The sequence below is a fragment of the Prionailurus bengalensis genome, chromosome B4 (genome assembly GCF_016509475.1).
Source record: "Prionailurus bengalensis isolate Pbe53 chromosome B4, Fcat_Pben_1.1_paternal_pri, whole genome shotgun sequence".
Classification (NCBI taxonomy): domain Eukaryota; kingdom Metazoa; phylum Chordata; class Mammalia; order Carnivora; family Felidae; genus Prionailurus; species Prionailurus bengalensis.
The window spans coordinates 133,850,643-133,869,985 of record NC_057358.1 but is presented as its reverse complement, the minus strand read 5'-3'; the positions used below and the strand labels follow the sequence as shown (position 1 = coordinate 133,869,985).

At 38.5% G+C, this 19,343-nt stretch overlaps 1 protein-coding gene across 4 annotated transcripts in view; it reads left to right on the top strand.

Annotated features, from left to right (window-relative positions):
* MRTFA (myocardin related transcription factor A) overlaps positions 1 to 19,343 on the top strand; it is a 215,355-nt gene that overhangs the window by 74,829 nt on the left and 121,183 nt on the right. For all 4 annotated transcript variants that reach the window (XM_043562685.1, XM_043562686.1, XM_043562684.1 and 1 more), the window contains one exon: positions 16,422 to 16,683. The gene's annotated coding sequence lies outside the window, so the exon portion shown is untranslated. The remainder of the gene's footprint in view (positions 1 to 16,421; positions 16,684 to 19,343) is intronic.

Sequence of the window (19,343 nt, the reverse complement as noted above, 5' to 3'; positions counted from 1 at the left end):
GGACTTCTCCCTCTCTCTGCCCCTCCCCCTCACAAACAAACAAGCAAACTAACTAAAAACAATGTATATTTAAACACAAGCTGTGCACCATATACCATGAACATAATGTAATGAGGCAGTGCTTTTGTATGGTAACTGATCTTGCCAGAGTAGATTCATTTACCAAGTTTGCTTTTATAATTATTCAGAAGAATAACTGATGAGTTATTATCATATAACTCTGGTGATATACCCTGGTGTTTGAGCTCTAATGCTGCAGTACTATCATAGGTACGTGCATTATTCTGCGACTCCCTCATCGTAACACCAGTAGGTGCCCAGGAGCTGTAGCCTGGCCTTTTCTGCCTGATCATAGACATGCTTGTCTTGAGGCTACATTTTCCATGAGTGAGGGTTGCTGTGTTTGGATGTTCCTAAAAACTGCAGCAGTGTCTGGATTTTTTCTTTTCTATGACAAGATATTTCAATTCCATTGTTAAAAAATATTTGCTAAAGAGTTCAGGAAAATATTCATGGCTCTTTTTATAAAGAGAGAACATATTAATATATAGGGGGAGAGTACATCAGAAACCTAAGGATATGAGGCTCTGGCACTGGAAAATAGGGCTTCTCTTCAAACGCTGTATTGTAGTGTAGAAACAAAGCACAGTACTGTAAATGTCTTTCCTTCCCCCCAACTGCTGCCTGTCTTCATCCTAGGTGAGGTTTGTCTCAACACGTTTTTCATTCCAAAGTTAGTATGTTCAAAAATAACCCTTGAAACAGCATGGGTTGTACTGTGCGAGTCCACTCACATGTGGGTTTATTTTGATAAATACATTATAGTATTGTAAATGTATTTTCCTTATGATTTTCATAATACTTTCTGTAGTTTACCTTATTGTGAGAGTGTAGTATGTAATACCTATAGTACACAAAATATGTGTTAATCAACTGTTTTATCAGGAAGGCTTCTCGTTAGCAGGCTGTTAGTAGCCAAGTTTTTGGGAAGTCCACAGTTTTATGTGGATTTTCAACTGTGCAGGGGATGTACCCCAAGCCCCCTGCATTTGTTCAATAGTCAATTGTAGTTTTTTCCAGATTATTCCTACCTGAACAGGGTAACTATGGCAGATTTTCTGTCTTGTGGCCTGGAAACGTGTCAGGTTATCCTGGTTTACTGGAGTATGTTTTTGGTGCAAAAGTGGAAGTGACAGAATTCCTAACTTGGGGAAAAAAAATTCCTGGCTTGTCTCATGATGGGTTACATGATGTTGGGGGTGAATGTGCAAAATATATTCAGATCATATTTAAATTTACTCAGGTCTTTTATACATAACATGTGGACTTCTAAACATCTATCATTCCTTCTCTTAAGACGCATATAATTCCACATTTAAAAATTGGAGTGCATTTGAACACCGTAACGGAGGGATTAGGGATTGTAAGGAAAGCTGTAGTGTTTATGGGCATGAGTAGAGTGCAAGGAATGTTAACAAGTCATCTTGTCAAAATAGTGCTTTCAATTTTAAAAGCACCACCCCTTTTGTGGTGAAGGGGGAATTTGGGTTAGGAGTTAAAGCAGATTGTCAAATTCCTTTAAATGTTTCCAATAAAGTACCACCTGGTAGTTAAACTCTTTGTACTTCTGTTTTGTTTTTTTTTTGAAAATTTTTAAGTGTTTATTTATTTTTGAGAGAGAGAGAGAGAAGGGGAGGGGCAGAGAAAGAGGGAGACACAGAATCTGAAGTAGGCTCCAGGCTCGGAGCTGTCAGCACAGAGCCTGATGTGGGGCTCAAACTTGCGAACCATGAGATCATGATCTGAGCCAAAGTCGTACACTTAATCGACTGAGCCACCCAGGTACCCCTAAATTCTTTGTATTTCTTAGAATAACTTCTCATAAGACCCTTCAAGATAACAGGATGAGATAACAAATTTTTATTCAGAGTGATTTGCTCAAGGTCATATCAACAAATTCAGTATTATGTTATATTAAGATATAGATCATATGGCTCAGAGCCTGGAGCCTGTTTCCGATTCTGTGTCTCCCTCTCTCTCTCTGCCCCTCCCCTGTTCATGCTCTGTCTCTCTCTGTCCCAAAAATAAGTAAACGTTGAAAAAAAAAATTAAAAAAAAAAAAGATATAGATCATATATCATAACTTGCCCCCAAAACAGAATTATTGCAATTATTACCAGGGGACGCGGCAGAAGGGTAAATTATACCCAACTCAGAGTTAGGCAGAAGGCTAAGGTTTTCTACCCAAGAGCCAAAGTGATCTTTTAAAAACATAGATCAGTGTCATCTAGTTTTTTTTTGAAGAATCTAGTTCTCTCCCACTCTGCTCTCTGGCCATGCTCCTGTTTCCTTGATGATGCCAAGCTCATTCCCACCTCCTGGCCTTTGAACTTGGCACATGCTATTTTCTCTGCAAGGCTGGCTACTTTTTATCAAATTCAGGGTAGAATCAGATTGTGTAGTTATTAGGGGCATGGGTTGTGAAACCCAGTTGCCTACTTTGAAGTTATGTGACTTCTTAGTGCCTTCATTTCTTCAACTGTAAAAAATTGGATGATAAAAGTAAATATCTCTTAGTGTTGTGAAGATTGAAAAAATATATATGAAGTGTCTCACTTATAGTAAGTGCTTACTAAGTGTTGGCTATTGTTCAATAAGTCTCAGCTCAGATATCACTTCTTCAGTGAGACCTTTCTTGACCATTTCATCATAATTAGCCACCCTGCCCCCTACACATAATACTTAGTTATCTGAAATTATTCCATCTTATTTTTTTATTTATTTAAAAATTTTTTTAATGTTTATTTTTGAGAGAGAGAGTGTGAGTGGGGGAAGAGCAGAGGAAGAGGGAGACACAGAATCTGAAGCAGGCTCCAGGCTCTGAGTTGTCAGCACAGAGACCAATGTGGGGCTCGAAGTCACAGATCACAAGATCATGACCTGAGCTGAGGTCAGATGCCCAACTGACTAAGCCACCCAGGTACCCCTGAAATTGTTCTATTTTATATTTATTTACCTTTTTTTTTTTGTCTCTCCCACTATAATGTTAGTTCCATGAAAGCAGGGATGTTTTCTGTCTATTGCACTCCCAGTACCTAGAACGGTGCCTGATCAATACATATGTCTTGAGTGAGTTAATGGAAGTTGGGCCCACCCCACAAGGTTTTCTTAGGTGACCTAAGACTGAAAGGCAATTCGTGCCACTCAATTCAGGGAAGATACTCCCATGTGTACCCAACACCAGTAGATTATGTTCGAGCCACAGATGTCTAGCACAGGCGTGTCAAGAATGGTATAGAGGTCATTAGTAGAAAAAGAGTTGAACCTGGGGATAAAACACATATTCTGTTTGTCTTCTGTTTTTATTTATTTGTGTTGCTTCCAGCTGGTAAGGTCATGTCCTTTTATATAAGCCCTTGAGCTTACTTGTATCTTTAAGTTTGGGGACAGCTGGTTGTCCCTCAGCATTATAAAGTTACAGCTTTATTGAGCTTCTTCTAAAATAGTAGGAGTAGAAAGTACTGATACATAATTAGATACTCAGCTGTATATGATAATTTTAGTAGTCATAGGAATGGTCTGAGACCCAAAGTAGGCAATCTGAGACCAGGAATTCCTGAGTTACCAATGGAGTAGGTGTGATACCAGTTTATTGTTCCCTTGTATCTATACCTCTGCCTCTTTCTCTTACTCTCCTGACTTTTTTCCTTTTGTTCTCTTCCTGTTTTTGCATTCTTTTCTGTTTCTCTTGGTCTACTTTCACATCCATATTTTCCTTCTTCACGTGTACCTAGTGGAAACTAAGATGTTTCTGTTATAGGTTTCTCTCACTATCTGGAAGTAGAAGGTGAAATGGCCGAAGAAGCAGTTACCGTTAATTTACATAGGGAGTATTGTTAGCATCCCCAGACCCCCCCCCCCCCCCGAAATAACCTTGCTTAGGCTCTTCTGATACCTTAGGACACATTTTGCTAATGGATGCACAAAATAAATCGAAATGAAGTACAGAAGCGCACAGACACAGTTCGAAGCTTTGACAGCTGGATGCTGACATGCCGAGTGTAGTCCCAGGAAGGAGCTTGGCAGTGCCCCTCTCGCCGCTCGGGTGTGTGCTGCCTCTACACGGCTGGCTGCAAAACAAACGCTGAGCGCTATTTTTGGTTTTCACCTTTTTTCCTAAAAGCGAAAATCCTCTTGAGATTTCTTTTGGTCAGCGAAAACAGGTACTAATGTAGATTTTTCATAAAAGCAAGTGTCATAATGTGAACTTTTGAAAGCCGGGGATACCTTTATTTATATTTGGCTCCTGAACCCAACACCCAAAATCAAATTCATCATCGCCTCAGATAAAATTCCTTCTCCTTTCCTCCCTATTTCTATTAGCAGAACCTCTATTTTAGCAGTCACTCTGGCTTAAAACTGTGAACTCCTATTTGGCACCTTCCTTCCCTTCACCCCCTGCAATCAGATGCAGACATTCTGTCACATATAAATTCTGTCTCATTCATCCCACATTAATTCAACAAAGATCTGAGTTCTTGCTCTGTGCCAGGTATGGTTCTGTGTTGTGTGGTGTCCCCTTCTTTATACATTTACTATCCAAATTTCAGGATCTCAACCCTTTGTACTTTGTCTAATGAAGTAGCTTCATAACTTTTTTCCCAACCTCATGTTCCTTTTTTTTTTTTTTCAATCCGGTGTTTACCCCACTGGCAGATTAATTATCTAAAGTATGATTTGTTCATGTCATTCTTTATTTCCTAGAGTGAAACTGAGCTGGCTGGCCCAGGCTCACCTCATATAACTTTTACTTGAACCGTGTGATCTACCAAACTGGATTGCCCTTTTGGAACATAAATCTTCACTGTCTCACATCCATGTTATTGTTCATGCTGCTCTGTCTCCTGGGATAACGTGAGCCCCCTGAGGGCAGGAATTTTGTTTTATTCACTGTAGTATCTCTAGGACCCAGGACAGTACCTGGCATGGAGTAGGTACTCAGTAGATATTTGTTGAAAGAATAAGTGAAAAATAAGTGAACCTTGTCAATCCTATTAGCTTTTTTATGGCTATGCTCAAAATATTAATATTATCTCTCTCAGGAAGCCTTTTCTGATCTTCTGTGTATTTCTATTTAAACATAAATACCTATGACAGAACTTTCTTGTCTCTTTTTTTCTGTATCAGTGCTGACTTTGTATGATGTGATTGCTGTGAGGATAATATTGTCAGTAAATTAACAAATATTTATTGAGTTCGTATACTTTGTCAAGTATTATATCTAGGTACTTGAGTTAAAAAGACAATGGAACACCATTTACAACTACGTGGTTGGAACTAGAGGGTATTAGGCTAAGCGAAATTAGTCAGAAAAAGACAAATATCATATGACTTCACTCATTTGAGGAATTTAAGATACCAAACAGATGAACATAAGGGAAGGGAAGCAAAAATAATATAAAAACAGGGAAGGGGACAAAACATAAGAGACTCTTAAATATAGAGAACAAACAAAGGGTTGCTGGAGGGGTGTGTGTGGGGGGATGGGCCAAATGGGTAAGGGGCATTGAGGAATCTACCTCTGAAATCATTGTTGAACTATATGCTAACTAACTTGGATGTAAATTTAAAAAATGAAACAATAAATTAAAAAAAACACACAGTGGAACCAAATTCCTTTCCTCGGTAAACTTACAGTCTAGTGGAAGATCAATCCATTATAATAGTAGTAAAAGTGAGCAGTAGTAGAAGCAAGCCTGGTATCTTACAGGAGCTGAACCATAGAAAGGGGATGGATAATAGGGAGATGGGGGTAGGTTGCGGAGGAAGAGGCAATTTTATGTAGTCACATGTAGAGAGAAGCATGACAGACACATATGGTTGGAGCAGAGGGTGCTTAAGAGAAGTAAGAAATGAAACAAGTACTCTGAACAAGTGTTCTGTTGTTACACCATTATCCATTTTGTTGGGGGAAGAGGGAAAACTTGGATGACTGTTTCCCAATAGAATGATCAGGTGGAATTGAAAACCTGAAATGAGTAAAGGCCATAGCTTCATGGAGCTTCCTGAAAAAAAATTACTTGGGAAACTTTTGCTCTTTGGAATGTCTCCACACACTTGGTTGATAGGCTGTATAAGCAATTCTCATTTGAAAATGAATTGTTCTTTTTAGAATTTGAAGGCACACTATGCTATCTCAGTTTCCAATGTTGAGGCCATTTATTATATCTCACAGTCTGTGGGTGAGGAATTTGGGCAGGGCTTAGCTTGGGGACTCTTCTATTCCACATGGTGTTAACTCGGGTCCACATAGTGGCATTCAGCAAGTGACTGGCTGGGCTTGTCTGGAGGGACCAAGAGTGTAAATGCCTGACACCTTGGTGGTGATGTTTGGAAGGCTGGTCTCAGTTGGATCCCTATTCCTTTTGGACCTCTTTAGGCTTCTTCTTCATTTTTTACAGGATTTTATTTTTAAGTAACCTCTATACCCATTAAGGGGGTTGAACTCATAGCCCTGAGAGCAAGAGTCACATCCTCTACTGACTGAGCCAGCTAGGTGCTCCTAGATCTCTTCTTATGGTCTCTCCAGTAGAGTAGTTAGACTTCTGTATGGGGACACAGGACTCCAAGGGACCAAGGTAAAAGCTACCAGTGTTCTTTAAAGCCTATGCCTAGAACTGGCATAGCATCACTTTTGCTGTGCTCTATTGGTGAAGGCAGTCAGGCTCAGATTTAGTGGAGGGGAAATAGACCTTACCTGTCAGTGGGCCAAGTGTCAGAGAATTTACAGCCATCTTTAATTTGCCACACTACTCTTCCATGTGCCTTCTGCTGTTTTTAGGTGGATGTTCTATTTTTGTTTCTTGTAGTCCATGGTTTTAGATGATTTCTATAATGAAGAGGGAGTGGAAAGGCCTTTTCTATGCTGTCCTTAGACGTCTGAGTAGTTTTTAAGATATCCGAAGATGATGGGGGCGATAGTGAGAGAGATAAGGGGGCAAGACTTGATGTTTTTGATGTTTTCCTTACCTACTCTAGGACCCAGGGCAGTACCTAGTACATATATAATAAGCTCTCAGAAAATACTTGTTCTCAAATTCCTTTGTGTATAAATTAAATATATATATATATATTCCTTAAATAAAAAAATAGATAAAATATCCATCTATTTAGATAGTAAGAGTAAGATTTTGGTTTATCTACTATATTGAAGATAAATCAAAGGAAATAAGAATCTGCCCATCTAAAAGAACGTTTGTTAATTGACTAAAAACAATTTTTATACGGAAAAAGTTTTTTTTTTTTCAGGAGAACGTATCATTTGGTTGCATGAAATGGACTTTGTCATGGGTCATAATAAAAAATCCTGTTAGTATACACTTTTTTAGAATTAGCAGCTGTTTGCCTGAGCTCTTCGATTTCTCTAACACATTTTGTCCTGTTGCTTCTAGTTACATATGCCACTCGGCACCAGCAGAAGGCATGCAGCCCAAAATGGGGGTGGGGTGGAGAAAAGATGAGGTGGAATCAAACCAGCAAGAGAGTGAAACAGATGGGTTGTGGGAGATGACCCTGCCCCCATGTTGTTTTTGTTCTGGCTGCTACTGATCAGATGCAGATCAGCAGCCAAGAAATTGGAGTTGGTGATCCTGTGATGAAAAAGAAAGTTTGATCTTAGGCTGAGTAGAATTATAAATTTACAACACTAAAACATGATGCAGATTTTTTTCCTTTTGGTTATTTTAATTACTTTTCCTCTGACACATTTCAGAGAGTGTTTTGTTTGAGATACAACTTTTGTATTTTTCTGGATAAAAGGATACATATAATCTGAGATAAATATTGTCCTTTTAGGGTTTTTTTTCATGCAAGTTTTACAGTAAGTAAAATTTTAGGAGTGTTCAGGAATTGATGGAGGACACATTTTAATCCATGACTATACCTCCACATTTTTTGGATCTTGTCTCTAGATTGTCAGCATTTACCAAGACTTTCTTCTGTGGGCTGTTTAAAAATGAATAGAAAGTAGTAGGTTTGTTAGAAAAATAGATCTTCCATGTGTGTGTGTGTGTGTGTGTATATATATACATATATATATATATGTATATATATACACACACACATATATATATATATGTTATGCTAAATATTCTTTTCTTTTGTCAGTGCTTGATTTTGACTTTTGTTTGGCTTATTTTCTAAGGTCAAGATTGAGGAAACCTTGCTTTATGTCTTAACCAAGTCTTCATTTTGTTCTATGGAATAACCTTATTTTTTAAAAAAACATAAGAATGTTATCAAACATACACAAATGTAAAGAGAATAATAGTATAATGAGTCTCCAGGTACCCCATATTCAGCCTCAACAGTTACCAACATTGTGCCACTCTTATTACATCTATCGCCCACCCCTTGGCCCATGATTTTATGGAAGAGTTTTGTGTAAATAGTTTAGTATTAGCATTTAAAAGTTTTTGTTTTGTTTTGTTTTGTTTTAAGTAGGCTCCACACCCAGTTTGACCCTGAGATCAAGAGGCGGATGCTGTACCAACTGAGCCAGCCAGGCACCCCTAGTTTAATATTAGCATTTTTAAAGAATATATCCTGAAACTTTTTAAGTATTTTATTATTTCTTTTTAATGTTTACTTTTATTTTTGAGATGGGGGGGGGAGAGAGGGAGACACAGAATCCAAAGCATCCAGGCTCTAAGCTGTCAGCACAAAGCCCTGACGCGGGGCTCAAACCCATGAACCATGAGACCTGAGCCGAAGTCGGACACTCAACTGAGTCACTCAGGTGACCCTTAAGTATTTTATTTTTTAAGTAATATTTATACCCAACGTGGGGCTGGAACTTGTGACCTTGAAATCAAGAGTCACATGCTCTACCAACTGAGCCAGCCAAGTGCCCCCCTAAAACTTGAAATCTCTACATTAACAGATACCACTGTAGTGTGTAGTTCACCCAATAAAAATATGTGGTGTTATACATATATATATATATATATATAAATTTTAAGTGATCTCTTTAAACCCTTAATGATCCCATAAATATGGAACTTAGTTACTAAGCTAGTAAATTAATTCTGAATGGAACACTCAGTAAAACAGTTTTTCAAATAGCTTTTTCTTACGCTCCAGACTTTGACAGGCACAATCATGGTCCACGTCACTATAGAATTTGATACTCCTTTCTTTCATCTATTAAGATGTATGTGTTCTAATATCACTTTTTATTTTTTATTTTTTTATTATTATTTTTTAAAATGTTTTTTATTTATTTTTGAGACAGAGACAGCATGAGCAGGGGAGGGGCAGAGAGAGAGGGAGACACAGAATCTGAAGCAGGCTCCAAGCTGTCAGCACAGAGCCAGATGTGGGGCTCGAACCCACAGACTGCGAGATCATGACCTGAGCCGAAGTCAGACGCTCAACCGACTGAGCCACCCAGGCACCCATAATATCACTTTTTAAACTTAATTTTTCCCTTTAGGCCTAGCATTAGACTTTGGGTGACTTTCTCTCGGGGACCATTTTCCACAGTTTGTTTATTCATTTATGAATTTTGAGAGAGAGGGTGTGAGAAGGAGGGGCTGGGCAGAGGGAGACAGGTAGAGGGAGAGAATCTCAAGCAGACTCCATGCCCAGCTCAGAGCCTGATGTGGGTGGCGCTCAGTCCCATGACTGTGAGATCATGACCTGAGCCAAAATCAAGAGTTGGCTGCTTAGACAACTGAGACACCCAGGTGCCCCTCCATAGTTTAATTTTTTTTTTTAATGTTTATTTATTTCTGAGACAAAAAGAGAGACAGAGCATGAGTGGGGGAGGGACAGAGAGAGAGGGAGACACAGAATCCGAAGCAGGCTCCAGGCTCTGAGCTGTCAGGACAGAGCCTGATGTGGGGCTCGAACTCACAAACCATGAGATTGTGACCTGAGCCGAACTCGGTCACTCAACTGACTGAGCCACCCAGGTGCCCCATGGTTTAATTTTTTAAATATCATTTTCTGGAAGTACTGGTTATATTCACTAAATGCACACCAGAATTACAGACTCCTACAGTTTAAATTCAAGCTGCTTTAGAAAAAACTTGGTATTCTGAGGGTGCCTGGGTGGTGCAGTTGGTTAAGCATCTGACTCTTGATCTCAGCTCAGGTCATGATCTCAGTGTTCATGAGTTTGAGACCCGCATCCGGCTCTGTGCTGATGGTGTGGAGCCTCCTTGGGATTTTGTCTTTCCTTCTCACTGCCCCTCCTCCACTTGTGCATTCGCTCGCTCGCTCTCTCTCCCTCAATAAATAAACAAAGAAATTTTTAAAAAAGGAAAGGTTTGGTATTCTGTGATGTATCTTTGTCAAATATGATCATCGTCATCATCATCTAATTCAAAGTAATAGGGGGAAGGTTGTTCTGAGTTAAGACAAGATGTAAATTAAAGAATATTTTAGGGGTGCCTGGGTGGCTCAGTCAGTTGAGTCTGACTCTTGATTTTGGCTCAGGTCATGATCTCACAATTTGTGAGATCAAGCGCCGTGTTGGGCGCTGCGCTGGCAGCATGGGGCTTGTTTGGGATTCTGTCTCTCCCTCTCTCTCAAAATAAATAAACTTAAAAAAAAAAAAGAATATTTTAAAGAGTAGTTTATTTTTTCAGGCTCATTGAAATATATGAGTTAGCTTAGTAAGTTACTTTTTTGTGCAGAGATCTTTCCAGACCATTTTGAAATTTTTATGGTAAAATACACATAACATTAAATGTACCATCGTAACCATTTTTAATACTGTTCAGTAGTGTTAAGTAAATTCACATTGTTGTACAACAGATCTTTAGAACTTTTTTATCTTGCAAAGGACTGAGACTCTATCCCAAGCAAGTACTATTGCCAGACTATTTTTTTTTTCTTTTATTAAAGAATCTCAGTTCTTCAACGTTTATTTATTTTTGGGACAGAGAGAGACAGAGCATGAACGGCGGAGGGGCAGAGAGAGAGGGAGACACAGAATCGGAAACAGGCTCCAGGCTCTGAACCATCAGCCCAGAGCCCGACGCGGGGCTCGAACTCACAGACCGTGAGATCATGACCTGGCTGAAGTCGGACGCTTAACTGACTGCGCCACCCAGGTGCCCCTGCCAGACTATTTTTAATGAACAGATAAACTCATTTGAAATGAAAAATTTTCATTTACATAATAATATTCAGTGTGTTAGTCTCTTATGTAATCATGTAAAGAATTAATACGTTATGAGGCAGTATTTTAGTTTTTCTCTTAATCTGGTAACCTGTAAAATTGCTGGCACCCTTTATATTCTGTTACCAACCCCCCCCCCCCCCGCCCCAAAGCACCTAAGTAGCAGAAAATTTTGCTTAGTCTCAAGTTATAGTATCACAGATAATGAGTTAAGTCTGAAATCGTGGGGCTTTGCTGTTTGGTGAAGAACTTTTTATATGATTCTAGCCTAATAGTTTAACAGGAGTACTAAAGTACAATAAGCTTTGCTCGTTCCTGCCCTTGACTCGTACACATTATTTTTAATGTTCTGTATCTTTTGAGCATTCTTCCTTGTACCATTCAGATTTTTCTCAAGACCTGCCTGTCTTGGTCCCCAGATTATCTTTAGGTATCTTTCATTTGCTTCTGTCTTTGTTCAGACAAGTATGTATGTATTTTTTTAATTACTTTATTTATTTATTTTTAAGTAAACTCTACCCCCAGTGTGGGGCTTGGACTCATGACCCCAAGGTCAAGAGTCACACGCTCTGCTGACTGAGCCAGCCAGGTTCCCCAAGCAAGTATTTATTGAGTGCCAATTAAGATGCAAATACTATTTCACAGGGTCTGTCTACTGAATGCAGTTATTACCATCTCAGCCAAATTTCATAGTTTTCTAGTATAAGGTGTGAACTCTTAATCAGGAATGATTTCACAACTTTCTTTCCCCTGTTTTATTGAGATATAGTTGACGTGCAGCACTATAGAAGTTTAAGGTGTACAGCATGACTTGACTCACATATACTGTGAAATGATGACCACCATTTAGTTTAAACATCCATCATCTCTTACAGATATAACAAAGAAAAATGTGGTTTTTTTCACTGTGATGAGAACTTTTAGGATTTACTCTCTTAACAACTTTCAAATATGCCACACAGCAGTGTTAACTGTAGTCCTCATGTTGTATATTACATCCCCAGTACTTACTTATCTTTAACTGGAAGTTTGTACCTTTTGACTACCTTCATCCAGTTTCCCCACCTCCCACCCTCTGCCTCATAACCATAAATCTCAGCGAGATCATACAGTATTTGTCTTCCTCTCTCTGACTTATTTCACTTAGTGTAATGCCCTTGAGGTTCATTCATGCTGTCACAAATGGCAGGATTTCCTTCTTTTCTTATGGCTGAATAATATTTTATTGTATATTAACAATTGCTTATATAAAGCATGTTGCTGTATGTGAAGCTACTTTTCCTAGGTCTTAGGCTGAAGTTATAATACTGCCCTCCTCCTACTTTCCTTTAGGACTCATTTACGAGGTTTTTTTTTTTTTTTTTTTTTTTAAAGTTTTTTTTTTTTTTCAACGTTTATTTATTTTTTTTTGGGACAGAGAGAGACAGAGCATGAACGGGGGAGGGGCAGAGAGAGAGGGAGACACAGAATCGGAAACAGGCTCCAGGCTCTGAGCCATCAGCCCAGAGCCTGACGCGGGGCTCGAACTCCCGGACCGCGAGATCGTGACCTGGCTGAAGTCGGACGCTTAACCGACTGCGCCACCCAGGCGCCCCGAGTTTTTGTTATTTTAAAAACACACATCTCAGTGTGTCATCATCCATGTGCACATGAGTGTGTATGTGCGTGTGTGCATATGTATCAGGGTGGGGGAGGGTATCAAGGACTGCTGTCCTAAGCAGTTTAGATCTCAAAGGATCCTTGATTCATAAAATTGAATCTTTTTAGTATGAAAAGGCTGCTGTTAAGGAAAGCAAACATGCTCTTTCAGAGTTCATGGAGTACTGAGCCAGATGGATTGATCATGTGTAACAATTTTTTCCCTAGTATACAGAGACAAAACACAGCTTAAATGGTTAAGTCATAGGAAGATGGGAAAAAATTCTTTGAAAGGTTAGATTCTGGATTTTCTTAGACATTTGTTGTTTTGTAATTCCTAAAATTATTCAACCCTCCCCCCAAATCCTTCTCCATTGTTTGCCCATACTACCTCTTAGAATATTAAGCTCCTAGTATTGAGTTCCTAACTTTTTTCTTTTGAACTTGCCTCAGTTAAGACTTCTTCCAGCCTTTTTGGAGTAGAGGGTCTTTCTTAGTATCTTCATTCTTCTTAATTTCAACCCCCCATCTTAATTGCTCTTATCTGGATCTTTTCCAATCCATTTTACATTTTATGAAGTGTATCAATCAGAACTATGACCATGTTTAGTCACACTATAGCCTTACATGAAGATAGAATGTGATGGTCTTTTTATTTTTTAGTTTTCAATGCCTTTCTTCATTTCATAGTTTTTCAGTATTTTGTTGTTGATTTCCTTATCTCCAAATTAAAGTGCTCACTAAAGTTTGCAGGGAATTCCTAGGTCCTTCTTCTAGATTAAGAACTGTAGCTTTTTCATTATACAAACAACATATATATGTTTTAGAGAAAATTTGGAAACCAAAGAAAGTAAAAAGAAAAAGTGTTCAGAGTCTGATCAAATAAAACCCATTTTGTGTTTTTGGTATAGTATTTTTATAAATGAAAATACATTTTTGTATCTTTCTTAAAGATGCTTAGATAAGCATTTTCCACACATTAAACTCTTTATAAAAATTATTCTCAATAACTACATAGTAGGATTCAGTGAATGAGTATATTCCTAATTCACCTAACCATTAATCCATGCTATGAAAAATATTTTCTTGTTATAATGTTTTCTTTGTCATTTTTTTTTTAAATTTTATTTTTCAACGTTTATTTATTTTTGGGACAGAGAGAGACAGAGCATGAACGGGGGAGGGGCAGAGAGAGAGGGAGACACAGAATCGGAAACAGGCTCCAGTCTCTGAGCCATCAGCCCAGAGCCCGACGCGGGGCTCGAACTCACGGACCGCGAGATCGTGACCTGGCTGAAGTTGGACGCTTAACCGACTGCGCCACCCAGGCGCCCCTCTTTGTCATTTTTAAAGATCTTGTTCTTATTTTGCCAGGTGTTTTATTTTTAATATCCCATTTCTGGGTATTATGATTAAATAAATATGTACGTTAAAATATTCGGGTAAATATCCATCAAACATACATCTCTATGTTTATGTTTTTTTATGGAATCTAATGGCTTAGGAATTTTTTTTTTTTTACAGTAAACTCTATGCTCAATTTGGGGCTTGAACTCATGACCCCAAAGTCAATAGTTGCAGGCTCTACCAGCTGAGCTAGCCAGGTGCCCTGGGAATTATTTTCTTAAAAAAAATGTTCTACCCCAGATTATGTTGGTACAGTATAATACTTCTAATACCTTTTGGATATTCATGAAAGTGTTAGTTCTCAAGGTACTTCTCCTTGGGAGTTGGAGGTAACATTTCTTCCATAACTATTTCTCCTTCGCCACTATTTCCTTTTATCCCATTACACATCATGTGTGCTGCTTTTATTTTAATTTTATGTTGTCCTCCTGAGTGATGTAGTTGAGGACAGTATCAGACTTGAAATTACATGTATTGTGTGAGCATACTAAATATTAAAATTAAAAATGATGCTGGCTAGGGCTTTATCAATTTTGTTAATTCTTTCAAAGAACCAGCTTCTGGTTTCATGGATCTGTTCTACTGTTTTGTTTTTTTTTTGGTTTTGATAGCATTGATTTCTGCTCTAACCTTTATTATTTCCTGTCTTCTGCTGTTTTGGCTTTTATTTGCCATTCTTTTTCCAGCTTTTTAAGGTGTAAGGTTAGGTTGTGTATCTGTGACCTTTCTTCCTTCTTTAGGAAGGCCTGGATTGCTATATACTTCCCTCTTATGACCACCTTTGCTGCATCCCAGAGGTTTTGGGCTGTGGCGTTATCATTTTCATTGGCTTCCATGTACTTTTTAATTTCCTCTTTAACTTCTTGGTTAGTCTATTCATTCTTTAGTAGGATGTTCCTTAGTCTCCAAGTATTTGTTACCTTTCCACATTTTTTCTTGTGGTTGATTTTGAATTTCATAGTGTTGTGGTCTGAAAATATGCATGGTACGATCTTGATCTTTTTGTACTTACTGAGGTCTGATTTGTGTCCCAGTATGTGATCTATTCTGGAGAATGTTCCATGTTCACTGGAGAGGAATGTGTATTCTGCTGCTTTAGGATGAAATGTTCTGAGTATATCTGTTAAGTCCATCTGGTCCAGTGTGTCATTCAAAGCCATTGTTTCCTTGTTGATTTTCTGATTAGATGATCTGTCCATTGTTGTAAGTGGGGTGTTGAAGTCCCCTACTATTGTGGTATTATTATCAATGAGTTTCTTTCTGTTTGTGATTAATTGATTTATATATCTGGGTGCTTCCTTCCACATTTGGAGCATAAATGTTTACAATTGTTAGATCTTCTTGGTGGATAGATCCCTTGATTATGATATAATGCCCTTTTTCATCTCTTGTTGCAGTCTTTATTTTAAAGTCTAGATTGTTTGATATAAGTACGGCTACTCTGGCTTTCTTTTGGTGACCATTAGCATGATAGATGGTTCTCTATACCCTTACTTTCAATCTGAAGGTGTCTTTACGTCTGAAGTGGGCTGTTTCGAAGGGACACATGCACCCCAATGTTTATAGCAGCACTATCAACAATAGCCAAAGTATGGAAAGAGCCCAAATGTCCATCGATGAATGAATAGATAAGGAGGATGTGGTGTATATATACAATGGAGTATTACTGGGCCATCAAAAAGAATGAAATCTTGCCATTTGCAAGATGTGGATGGAATTAGAGCGTATTATGCTAAGCGAAATTAGAGAAAGACAAATATCATATGACTTCACTCATATGAGGACTTTAAGGTACAAAACAGATGCACATAAGGGAAGGGAAGCAAAAATAATGTAAAAATCGGGAGGGGGACAAAACATAAGAGAGTCTTAAATATAGAGAATAAACAGAGGGTTGCTAGAGGGGTTGTGGGAGGGGAGATGGGGAGATGGGCTAAACGGGGAAGGGGCTTAAGGAATCTACTCCTGAAATCATTGCTGCACCATGTGCTAACTAACAGGATGCAAATTATAAAAAATAAATAAGCTATAGAAAGTAAAAAAGAAAAACATGATGCTGGCTTACTTTACAAAAAATATTTAAGATTAATGGTAGCTTGCCAGTAATACAATTTAGAATGGTATTCAGTAGAATAGTCTGTCTCTCCACAGTGACATATAAACTTTTTGTCTCCACTTCCATTTCCAGGTTGCCATCACGAAAGCCAAAGTGGATTTCTCCAGTGTCGTGTGCCTGCCCCCTTCCGTCATTGCTGTGAATGGGCTGGACGGAGGAGGGGCTGGCGAAAATGATGATGAACCGGTGCTGGTATCCCTGTCTGCGGCCCCCAGCCCCCAGAGCGAAGCTGTTGCCAATGAACTGCAGGAGCTCTCCTTGCAGCCCGAGCTGACCCTCGGCCTTCACCCTGGCAGGAATCCCAATTTGCCTCCACTTAGTGAGCGGAAGAATGGTGAGTATATATGGAATTATTACATTGTCTAATTTGAACCAGGGTCTTCACGTTTATGTTAAAGATGATTACTCTACTTCATATCTCTTGAAAATTTCTTATAATCTTACTATTTTCTGTAAAATAGAGAAATGGTAAGTTTAGGTAATCATTATAAACCCAACATTTCCTCCCTGAGTTATTAAAACTGCTTTCTAATTTGTCTTTCTACTTCTCTGCTTCTCCCTCCCAACCTCTTCCATAAATTCATTAATTTAGCAAATATTTATTGAATATCACTATGTCATAAAACTATGCTAAGATTAGGGATTAAATGATAAATAAGCCTCTGTCATTAGGAAACGTATTCCTATACCTTGTCAGAGTAATCTTTTAGACCTCCCTAGCTTAATACTTTTCAGTGACTGCCCTATAGGATTAAAAACAAAAGTATGTTTTACAATGCTTGCAGGATCTGGTCTCTTTCTGTTTTGTTAGCTTCTTCTCTTATCATTTCCTTATTCCTAGTCTTTGCTCCAACTATTAAGTATTTTTAACACGATTTACAAACCTTGCACTCTTGCTTCAAACTTTTGTTAATTAAAAAAAATTATAGGGGTGTCTGAGTGGCTCTGTCAGTTGAGCATCTGACTCTTGACTTTGGCTCAGGTCATGATCTCACGGTTCATGGGTTTGAGCCCCATGTCGGGCTCTACACTGACCATGAGGAGCCTGCTTGGGATTCTCTTCTCCCTCTCTCTCTCTGCCCCTTCCCCTATTGCAGTGCACACATGTGTGTTCTCTTCCCCTCTCTCTCTCAAATAAAATTATAATTATAAAATTATAATTTTTATAATTTCTTCTTTGTTGTAATTATAAAAATTCAAGATTTCAGAAAAGGTATAAATAGTAAGATAGCAAATATTTATGTACTCACATGCCATCTGGCTCATGTACTCTTCTCCATGGATCTCCATCCATCCCCAAGGTAATTACTGTCCTGATTTTGATATTTTATTGCCAAGTATTTCTGTATTTTTTTAACAGCATGATTCATAGTAGATCATGACCTGAGCTGAATATGAATATATTCCTGAACAATGTAGAACAGTTTTTCTCATTTTTTATATAACATGTATATTAATTGGAGAGAGAGAACTCTATTGTATATACTCTTCTGCAACTTGTGTTTATTGTTCAGTATTTATTTTCCTGTGAGTTATTAAAGGTATTCTATAAGTTCATCTCATCTGATCTGTGAATCAGCATTTATGAAGTAGTCCTGCTTTTCCCTATTGATCTTTAGTGCCAGCCTTATTTCTCAGTGTGCAGAAGTTAATTTTTATGCCCTCTGTTCTGTTTCACTGGTCTCTATTCATCTTTCTGTCATAGTACATCATCTTAGTTATTGTTGCTTAATAATTAGTCTTGTTAGAGGGCACCTGGGTGGTTCAGTCGGTTAGGCGTCCAACTTCAGCTCAGGTCATGATCTCGCGATTTGTGAGTTCAAGTCCCACATCAGGTTCTGTGCTGACAGCAGCCTGGAGCCTGCTTCAGATTCCATGTCTCCCTGTCTCTTTGCCCTCCCCTGCTCATGCTCTGTCTCTCTTTCTCAAAAATAATAAACATTAAAAAATGAAAAAAAAAAAGTCTTGTTATCTGTTAGGACAGTCTCTCCTTGCCTTTTTTGTCTTCAGAGTTGTCTTGACTGTTCTTGCCCATTTTAATTTTTCATAGTTTTAGAATCAGCTTATGAAGTTATGCAAAAAAAAAAAACAAAACACCTCAATGGGAGGCAGCTGGACAGCTCAGTCTGTTAAGTGTTCCAACTCTTAGCTCACCTCAGGTCTTGATCTCAGTCGTGAATTTGGGCCCCACATGGGGCTTTGTGCTGGGCGTGAAGCCTACTTTAAAGAAAAAAGAAGCTCATTGGGATTTTTTTTTCTCGAACATTTTATTATGAAAAATTTCAGACACATGATAAAGTGAAGTTTTACAGTGAATACTTTTATGTCTACCTCTTAAATTCTCCCATTAACATTTTGTTATACTTGCTTTATAATATGTCTATCCATCCCTCTATTCATCAATCTATCTTATTTTTTTGATGCATTTCAATGTTTATTTATTTTTGGGACAGAGAGAGACAGAGCATGAACAGGGGAGGGGCAGAGAGAGAGGGAGACACAGAATCGGAAACAGGCTCCAGGCTCTGAGCCATCAGCCCAGAGCCCGACACGGGGCTCGAACTCACGGACCGCGAGATCGTGACCTGGCCAAAGTCGGACGCTTAACCGACTGCGCCACCCAGGCGCCCCTTTTGATGCATTTCAAAGTAAATTGCAGACACCAGCATTCTTTCATTTTATTGAAACATAACAATAATATAGAATAACATACAAATTGTAAGTGTCCTGGATGAGTTATCACAGAATGAATATACCTGTGTGTAATTACTGCTTTGTGAAGAAATATTCCAGCACCCCCTAACCACCCCATGTGCTTCTTCCCAACTAGTACTCCCTCTTTTTGCCCAAAGGAAACTACCATCTTGACTTCTAACATCATAAGTTAGTTTTGTTGGTTTCTAAACTTTATGTAAATGGAGTCATGCTGTATGTATTCTGTTGTGGGCTTGTTTTGAAATTCATTTGTGTTGAATTATGTATGGGTGTAGTCTG